Source organism: Eumetopias jubatus, unplaced genomic scaffold (genome assembly GCF_037043125.1).
Source record: "Eumetopias jubatus isolate StellerSeaLion01/CBP00866 unplaced genomic scaffold, mEumJub1_p1.0 scaffold_3, whole genome shotgun sequence".
NCBI classification, from domain to species: Eukaryota; Metazoa; Chordata; class Mammalia; order Carnivora; family Otariidae; genus Eumetopias; species Eumetopias jubatus.
This window is the reverse complement of record NW_028274809.1, coordinates 27736132-27746743: the sequence shown is the minus strand read 5'-3', so window position 1 is coordinate 27746743 and position 10612 is coordinate 27736132.

The window sequence follows — 10612 nt, the reverse complement described above, 5'->3', positions numbered from 1 at the left end:
TGAGCAGGGAGCCCGATGCAGGACTCGATCCCAAGACCCTGGGATCATGACCTGAGCTGAAGGTAGACGCTTAACGACTGAGCCCAGGTGCCCCAGCACAATCCCATTCTAACACATCTAATGGCAGTAGGGATACTAATATCATTGTTGTCTTTATGGTCTCAGGAGCGATGTTTATGATCACATTTAAAAAAGTGACTATGAGATGCGCAATGTAAGTCTGCTTAGGCAATGATAGTAGAGAATATCACATGAAAATAAAGACTGTGTCATAGTCACTGTTCAGAATAGATTGACAGAGTGGTTTCACTGTTTGCGTTTTCTTAAAACACAAAAGCTATGTGGCACAAATTTTTCAGCAGAAATTGCAACACATTTAAAACATGTAGCCAAAAATGTGGGTGGGGCCAAGACAAAAACTGGTGTTCGGATTTCTTAAGCAAAAAGCAAAATCACTCAGAACACAAGATCCTGCTAGGCACATCGTCTGCATTAAGAGAGTAAGACGTCATTTTTTATGTAACATCTTAACTATGATGGCTTTTTAAATATGATGTAGAAAATCATGTTCTACCAGCAGGAGTAAACTTGGGAATAATAATTAGAGGCATTGGCAAACCACTCAACCACCCACATTTTCCAAGATAGTTACTCATAATTGCAATTTTGCATTGAGGTATTATGAAGCAGCATGTTTTAATAATATGTAAGTTTAAACTCAACAAGGAAACATAGCAGGTCTTTTTTTTTTTGTCTACAGATCATAAAATATACCATAAAATAAATGAACTAAAAGCCACATGTTTTTGACAATCAAAACCTAAGTACCTGTGCTTTCCTGTCCATTATAGAATTCCATAAAATATTCAGTGTTCCATAACAACTCATCTGCAAGAGGCTAAACAACCAAATATTGGAGAATATTTGGATTTGGGGGATAACTTTAAAATTGTTCGGGGGTTCTGGGGTGGTCCAATTGGTTGAGCATTGGACTCTTGATTTTGGCTTAGGTCACGATCTCAGGGTCATGAGATGAGCCTGTGCTCTGCAGAGAGTCCGCTTGTGATTCTTGCCCTCTCCCCTTACCCCTCCCCCACCTCACTTGCACATGTGCTCTTTCTCTCAAATAAACTAAATTTTTTAAAAATGAAAAAAAGTTGTTCAATTTAATATCATAATATGGTTATAAGGTTGATGTGTTTTTAGAAAAAGTAAAATTATTTAAGAAAAGTGTAACTTTTCATATAGTTTCTCACTTTTTATTGACCATAGTTCTTTCCGTTGACTAACAAATGTCAAATACAGTAGTAAAGGAAACATTGGTAGATTGGTGAATATGGTCCTGGCATTCGATAGCTGGTTTCTTTAGATTTATGTAGGCCTATAGTCAACAGTTTGACTGTAGTTGTGTCCAGGGGTATGCCTTGGATTTTCTTTTTTCCTTTGATTTAGCTTTAATGTTACATTGTATATTTTATATTTTATTTTTGTTGAAAGAGAAAGGCTTCAAGGATAGCTTAGACATATTTACCCTTCTTGGAACGACCACCCATCTCGGTTTTTTAAAAAATAGAGATGCTACATTAAATTATTTTGGAAATGTTGGATATTTAATGAATAAAAATGAAACATTTTAATTTTACTGTGGTAGAAAGTTCTTGATGTAGAACTACCTAAACATGAACTAACCAAGGGAAAGAATTTTATAGTCACAACAAAAGCATCTAAAATCATTTATTAAAATGGGCGGTTCCAACTGTTTTATCTCTTCACCCCATTTTGAGTAAAGACTTGGTGTTCTCAGATCATGGGAATTGTTTTTTTTCTCTGTGGAGCCAATCATGGAGTGAGCCAGTCTGCCACCTCAAACCTTCCTGCTACTCTCTTTGTAAATTCTGCAGATTTTGAAGCCCGTGGCCTTCTACTGAGATTTTAATTAGTCCACGCCAAGTTCAAATACAAAGAGCTATATTCATTTTCAAAGACTTAAAAGGTTTGACAGTGTCACTTGGATAGCAGGTAATTACCCAGATCCTACCTATAGAGATACTCTAGGTATTTTAAAATTAGTTAGGTCCTCTAAGGCCAACAGTGCTTTTCTATGGCAAAGTTCCAGCTCACCACTGGTAACATCTGGCTTTCCCTTTGTGGAACGAATGTTTAGGTAAATAACTGGAGGAATGCAGTGGGACACCAGAGTAGCTGCCTGGCTTCTACATGGACCTGAGACTCTGACCTTTTTTTTTTTTTTTAAAGATTTTATTTATTTATTTGACAGAGAGAGACACAGCGAGAGAGGGAACACAAGCAGGGGGAGTGGGAGAGGGAGAAGCAGGCCTCCCGCTGAGCAGGGAGCCTGATGCGGGGCTCGATCCCAGGACCCTAGGAGCATGACCTGAGCCGAAGGCAGATGCTTAACGACTAAGCCACCCAGGCACCCCGAGACTCTGACCTTTCTCAGTGCCTAGATGAAGACATCCCTTGTATCCAGCTCCAAGTGACATTCAAATGTGGCTTTTGAGTAGCTCACAAGCCTTCAAGTTTGATCGTAAGGCAAGTGGCCTTATCTGTAGAACTACAAAATACTAGCCCACCAATATAATTTGGTAACCATGTCCCTGTAAACTGTCTGTGTCATGTAGGTCTCTTCGAGTTCAACATTCCAACTTTTCAGCTTTACTACAGTTAAAATATAGCATGGTATATAACCTCAAGCTCCAGAAATCTCCTTTGCTAGCATCTTAGTAACTCTCTTATTTGAAGAAATTCTTGCTAAGAATTCGAGTGGTTAACAAAAGAAGCAATACCATTTAGTCTAGAGAGTCTCAAGGGACACTCTCAATTGCTGTTGGAGAGGACAGCCATGTGACTCTTGATACTATGTGACTCTTTATACTATCCTTAGTGATTTTGCTAACTCCCAACCATCACTTAACAACTCTTAAGAGAGTTGTTACTGATCCTCTTAAGTTTGAGAGACTTGTACTGTCAGTGCTTCCAAATAAGAAACAAGAGTACCAGCTATGTCTTGATCACTCAGAATATAGTGGACGATATTCCGTACCCTAGCTTGGAGAGTGCAAACCATCCTTTTGCATGCCTTCCAAACAAGAATTCTTACTAATGCCTACATTTACTATTTCCCAAGGATTAATAGAACAACATCTCTGGATCACATACTCCAGAATCTTAACTGGTTCTATTAATTTATTGTGGTTGCTGTAACAAATCACTGCAGACTTGGTGCAACAGAAATTTATTTTCTCACCATTCTGGAGGCTAGAATTATTAAATCAAAATCCGTAAGCTCTAGGGGAGATTCTCTTCCATGCCTCTGTTCAGCTTCTATTGGCTGTTGGTGTTCCTTGCCTTGGGCTACATCACTTCAGTCTTTGCCTCCATTTTACAAAGCCTTCTCTTTTGTTTCTCAAATCTCCCAGGTGTGTCTCTTAGAAGGATACTTGTCATTGGATTTAGGGTCCATCTGGATCATACATGATGATCTCTTTATCTCAAGATCTCTAACTTACATCTTCAAAAATCCTTTTTTTAAAATATGGTAACATCCACAGGTTCCAAGGATTAGGGAGTGGATTTATCTTTTGGGACCACCATTCAGTCCATTACACTGGCCTTTCTGAAAAATGTGGTAGCCACTACATACCATTGGTATGTAGTTTTTGAACTACAGAGATGTGGGGGCACCAAAGCCCACTTTCATAATGTCGTTATTAGAGTCCCACAACTAACTAGAATAAGTCTTAAACCTATTTCCAAGGTCTACTCTGATTTAGTATCTGATTTTGTTTTGGGGATTAGATACAGAGTTACCCAAGTTCAGCACCTTGGCTTAAAGAGACAACTGGAACCCCAATCAATGGACTATAAATTCCATGAGTCTTATTTACTACTGTATCACCTAGTACATTGGCTGGATCATAGTAGGCACTTAGCATATATATATATATATATATATTTTTTTTTTTTAATGAAAGAAGGAACAGTAGGGTCAGAAAATTATTTCAGGCCCAACAGGCACAAACATTTAGGAAGGAAAAGTGGTCATGCTCTTTATTCCAGAAGTACAAAAATACTTTTGAGAAGGACTGATGAAGAAAACCAGATGCTCAGAAAATGTCCTTCCCTCTTCTCTCTATATAACCAAGTCCTATGTTTTCATTCCAAGTCCCACCTCTTCACAGTCTCTACCAGTGATCTCAAAATCCTTTGATTTTTCCTATGAACATACTGCCTAATACATATTAATTTGTTTACTATATCTTAAAAAGTTCTATAGATTAGAACTATGTTACATAATTATAAATATAAAAATAGAAAATAAAAAGGGTGAGTTAAGCATGGAATAAAATATCATTTTTCCCTTGCAAATCAAAGTGGCTTTATTAACATTTCAAGAAAAATATAATTTAAGTGAGTTTCATCATTAATTATATCAGATATGTCTGTATTATAAATAATCTTGATTTCCAATTTATTTGACTGACTTCTTGTCAGATTTGTGTAGACTTCCATTGTCTTTATCTAAAAAGATATGTTGCTATTCTTTGTCATAAGCCAAGAAAAATGAACAAGTGGAACTTCTCTTACTCCTTTCATTAGGGACCATGCCGTCATCTGCTGATGACGGATATCTCATTTAGTTGTGGGAACGTGTGGCATTTGACATCTAGACAGAGTGAAAGCTCCAGCCTCAATTTCCATATTAAACATTAGTGACATTTAGTTTCATTTTCCCCCTTAGGAAAAAAATTATAAATGGAATTTCTAACATTTACTTCCTATGCTACAATAGAGACCACATATTTTTACTATATCACTTAGTACTTGAATATCTAAAACTTTTCGTTATTTGCCTTTGCTCAAGTATATTCATATGTTCCTCAGAACATCTGTAATGAAGATGATTATGTCTTACGCTGCAGTATCCCACATATCACCCAAAAGCATCTTGTAAATAGCGAATGCCCTATTTAATTAAGGGCTACAGCTAATTAGCCATAGAGCTATTGCTCTATGATTTTTTTAATTCATTTAAAATAATTTTAAGAGTCAAAATCTAATACAAATCACCTCAATGTAGTTTATTGAGGTGGACAGTATGGCAGAGCATATAAAAATTTTTTGAATTGTGTTGCAAACTATAGGCTACTATATAATAGGTATAATTATTAGAATTTCAAAGTTCTTTTGTGAGTTTTCTTTTTTTCAAAACTATTAGCAAGTCTGAGTTTTATCTTTTATTTCTTTTGCTGAGTATGTAATACAGTATCCATTGGACTGGTAACCTGAGGGATATAATCCAAATCCACATAATTTGAATCTAAACATTTGAGTTACTTGTTCACGGATACTGCCATAATATATGCCCTTGATACTGAAGCTTCTTTAAAATGAAGTGGGGCCATCTTAAAGGCAAAACAAAATTTGTAAAAGATTCTTCACTTACTCTTCATTCTCACTGTCTGCCCATCTCAGCCCTGGTGAGGGGAGTGAGTGTGAATCTCAGGAGCTGCCCCACCCAAGTTCCTGTTATCTCTGGCTTCCTGTGGGATTCAGCCAATGGGAAGCAAGATAGGCAATCTGCAGGTGGGAGAAGAAGAAAGCTCTCTCCCACTTCGCAATTGCTGCTATAATTCCCAAGAGACTTGTATCTCTCTGGTAGATAGGGCAGGCCCCCTTTGATGGCTCTAGGTTTTGTGGAGTGTGGTTATACTGTTCCCTCTGCTTGCTCCCAAGCACCAGAGATGGTAACAGCTTCCTGCTTTTCTAGGTCCTGGTTGCTGCAACATCCCTGGTTGATTTCCTTAACTTTATCCACATCTCTGTAAAGGATCCCCTCATCAGAGCCCCACTTTTCTAATTGGACTGTGACGAATACACATGCTAAGCAAGGATGGAGTGTTTAACACAGATCTTCAGCAAACTTGCTGCTGGGTGTATGTAGGCACAGCTGTAGAAGGCTAAGAATAGCTCTGCCTGCAGCATCTTTTTTTTTTTTTTTCCTGAGAATCTTTTGCAATTCTAACTCTATTTTTTGGGGCTCAGTAAGGACTTTATCTTTTGGTACCAGCTTTTTTTCTTGCAATCGAATCCTTTCTCTACTCTCAAAAAGAACCTGATATCAGTCAGCAGTTACACTTGTTACTTGACCACACACTATTTTAGAACAGAATTTTAGAGAAGTGTACCTCACTCAGCCTAGCATCACCTTTTCAATCTTCTCTCTCTCATTTTATATAGAAAAACCATATCGATTGTTAATGGAATGCAGCTCTGAGTTCATGTGGAAGTACTTGAGGACGCAAAAGAACATTTTGAAATCAAAATAGGTCTATAGGCTTGAGAGTAAACTTGATCATTTCTTTGAGGTTAGGAATAGGAAAGAGTATGAAGTGGCAGTCTAGGTATCTCTCTCCTCTAGGGGTGGACCTGTGATCTCTAGAAGCAAACAGAGTAGGGGGAGGGTTGATCTATATGCAAATACTAAAGACCTATTTCTAGGAGCTATTTAGTTTCCCCAGGTTCTTCAAGTAGATAAAACCCACTTTCATCTAATCTCATGGCACATCCTTCTTTCAAGAAAGGTGTTCTATCAGGAACTCTCCTCTCCTTTTTTGAGAAAAGATCAGTTTCCTTCCTTTAGTCTGAGGACCTTCTTATAGATTTTGAATTTTCTCACATACCTAGAAAAAAATCATAGTATTTTAGTAACCCTTTATGATATCCTGAGACATATCCTTGGGCACCCATTTTCTTTCTGCCTCTGATAATGACATTTCTGATAAAGTACATCTTTATAATGAAACATCATCAGTTGGATTAGAATAAAACCATATTAAAGAATTGATCCAAATTTTAGTATTCTTGATAGCAATTTGTTTGGTGCCTGTAGTACACAGTCTCATTTGTCATGATGTTCCTCCTTCCCTTCAGTTAGCCTGCAGACACACCTTGGTACCAACCAAGATTTTCTATGTAAGTTGAAACGTGGAGGGAGGCAGGGGGGAGTGCTTTTAATATCCTACCTAAACCCTTTGCTGCAGCCTTAAGCATTCTTTTGTTTTGTAATCAAAGGAGATACACTTGGTTGGTCACCATTCTCTTTGCAAATACTATTGATCTTTTTCATGTATACAAATAATAATTTACGTCTATCCATTTTTTTCCTCTCCACTATAAAAGATCTTGAGAATATTTAGCCCCGATCTTTAATTTTTCCCTCATATTCTTATTCCTCATATTTTTGTTGTTTTCTTTGTTCCTTTCAATGTTTTCTTCTGCTCATCTATATTTCGAATATAGAAGAGCCAAAAAATGAATTCTGTAGCTTATGTAAAAACATGTTTCAGACAGTGGAAGTGTGCCTTATGGCCTTTGTGTTTTATACTCTGTTATTACGTCTAAGAATGGCAATATAATTATAGAGATGTTTTTGTTTCTTTAGTGAATTATCTGAACCCCCGCAAGTTTCTCTGTTTTAATGATGCATAATCAGCCATTATCCATCTTGTACTTATGCTTTTGTTTAAGAAATTAATGACAAGCTGGCCATGGTAGTAATAATTTGGCACTTTGCTTGGCACATTCAATCCTATATTAGTCAGATTTCATATATTAAAAAACTCTATCCCCCTAAGAAATAAAATGTCAGACTGTGATCACTTAATATAAAAATATTTTAAGATTAGAATGTACAGTTTTAATAAGCAACATGTTATGCAACATAACAATTTAAGATGGGCTAGCAGAGGGTTAGGACTACATATAAAAACCTATGACTGTTACTGATTGTATTTGTTTTCCAAAAGAATAACCCAAATCATCCCAAACATTTATGTGCCCATCTTACACTGAAAGTCTTTCAGATAAAGATTCCATACATTCTCTTAGTAAACCAAATTTCTTATTTAGATTTCTTTTTTATATCAATAAATTTTTTTTCCCAACCAAAGACTCCCTTGTTCTGTGTTTACTTAGATGGAGTGTCATATCATGGAAAGCAGTGTTGTTCATGAGTAATTATCTTGTGGGCTTTAGTAGCAATACGCAGACGTATAGACTACATATAATCACCGTTCTACTGTCATCAAAAAATGGAGGGCAAGTTTAATGCCATTAGCTCAGCCACTAGTAAGTGAAAAAGGTCAATCCTAACATCAGAATAAAGGAATTCTATATTCATTCTCCTTCATGGTTTGAGGCAGGATTGTGTTCATCAAAAAGTAGTATGTTAGGAAATCATTAATATGTTCAGTGAGAGCTGGATAGCTTAATAAATTCCATATGTGGCAAGTAAAAGTCTGTTTTAAAGTATGGAAGATGTAATATGTAGTAGCATATAATATGTAAATATGTGATCATAGGTAATATTTATGTATGTGCCCTGTACTCTTCGCGTGTGTGCGTGCATGTGTGTGTGTGTGCACGTGTGTATGTGTGTGTGTGTGTGTAGAAGAACCTCCTTAATAGGTACTATTATTAATCTTATAAGTGAGGAAACTGAGGTGAAGGAGATACTAAATAATTTGTCGAGGTCACACAGGTAATTAGTAGTAAAGTCACAATTTTATTTCATAATCTTAAAAATTAGAATCAGCTTTCTCCTATAAAATTATGTTTGTTTTCTTTCATATGGTTTTGAGTTCAGGATATTTATGTGTTCATCCTTCATTTCTTGATATAATTTCCTTAATAGATTTCTATATTTTTGTGATTGAAAGGAATGTTTAGATTAGGTTACTTAGGTAATATTTTTACTTTTATGAAATTATTCTACATTATCTCTGGCACTTCGTCCTTATCAACTATAGCATTTTAAAGGTACATTAAAGTATAATGGGTTAAGTTGTCTTTGAAATTGCTCAAGCTCTTTGCTCAGTGATGTCAATGCAGGTCTGTACTTACGGTAACCAAAGGAAGGGCAAATTTGTTTACTCTTGTTCCATATTCACTATTCCTTATCATGATTTCCAAATGATTGAAATATAGATGCATCTTTAGGAAGATTTCTTGGCATAGTGCAAAAATTATCAGTGCTATATACTTCTATAAGATATAGAGCAAAATAAAAATCCTGCTTCATATCCCTAATATACTTAGGGCTGGATGACCCTGACATATAAATAGTTTAAAGAAAACTTCTGGTAATGTTTAGAAGATCCACTTAGAAATCCAGAGCCTGAAGAATGGATGGCTCAGTTGTGATTCGGAATAACTGGGTTCTTAGTCTTACTGCTTAATCATTCACCTGGCTCTGAACTTGACTGATCTACATGATCCTTGTGAGTACTACCACTCCAACTGCTACTACTATTACAGCATTCCTGTGAATAGGTACTTGGGTTTCCTAAGTGCCTTGTATATTATTAAGCACTAAACCTATACCATTTCACTTAATTCTCATAATGATCTTATTAGGTTAGTTTACCCTCGTTTGTTGTCAGCTCCTTAGCATCAAGGTTAAAACCAGTGCCTCTTTAATCTAAGGCAGCAGTAAGAAACAACCATCACTCAAACTCCCAGATAGCAGGTCAATCTCATGCCTCTGAGTACTTTTTAGCTGGCCTCTTCTAAGCGGTAGGGCTCATGTGAGATGCTCAATGGTAGATTTTCCCACTTTGACCGAAGGAATTGAGAGTGTATAAGACCTTCCAGTGTAGCCTAGGAGTTATAATCTCATGCTCAAAAAATTGAAGAATGGCACGATTGTGAGGGACTTTGTTTTACTAAAGGAAATTAATGTTTGGAGTGGAAAAATGGTCACATTGTAGAAATTTCAAAAGAAAATTGGTAGCCCCCCCAACATTCATACACACCCTACATGGATCAAAGAAGAAAGCAGATGGATCATTTTAACAAGAACCCTATCTCTATCGGTAGGTGACCATCTTAATCACAATATTTATTTAGCACTTTGTCATATAAAAGTGTATTTCACACACGCATTACTTCGTTGAATCATTACAACCTGTTTTGAAGTGGTGGTTCTTACTTTATTGGTTTTACAGATTAAGACACTGAGTCTCAAAGAGAATGAATCTTGGAAAGGATAAATGGGGTTTATAGCAGCTGCCCAGAATGGCTTTCACATGGGTACTGCCACATCTGTTTTGCACTTCACTGGGTCTTGTAAGATCTTTTGAAATTACCCCCTAGCTAGTCTCGAGAGGCACCTGTTAACCTCAATATCTCAGCTAGCGAGCTGTGAACCAACAGCTAGGAAAAGACTGCATATGTGCACTAGAGAGCCCCTATATCATCACCCAATTTTGGAAGCAAGAATGATGTAATACAACAAAGTAATGAGGCCTACAAAAATTCTTTCAGTTTCGATTTTTTGCATGAGTGGGCTACTAGGGCATACTGAAAAGAGTGCTGAATTCAGGATCAAAATATGAGTGCTTCAACTCCCACTTTCCTACTTACGAATTCTGTGACTCAAGCATTTAACTTATTCTCTCCAAGCATTAAATTCCTCATCCATTAAGAAGGACAAGAATATCCACTCAGTATACATCATAGGATTGTTAAGAAGACCAAACTCAATGTAGCATATGAAAGTTCTTTGAAAATGACAAGATGCCTGAGAAGC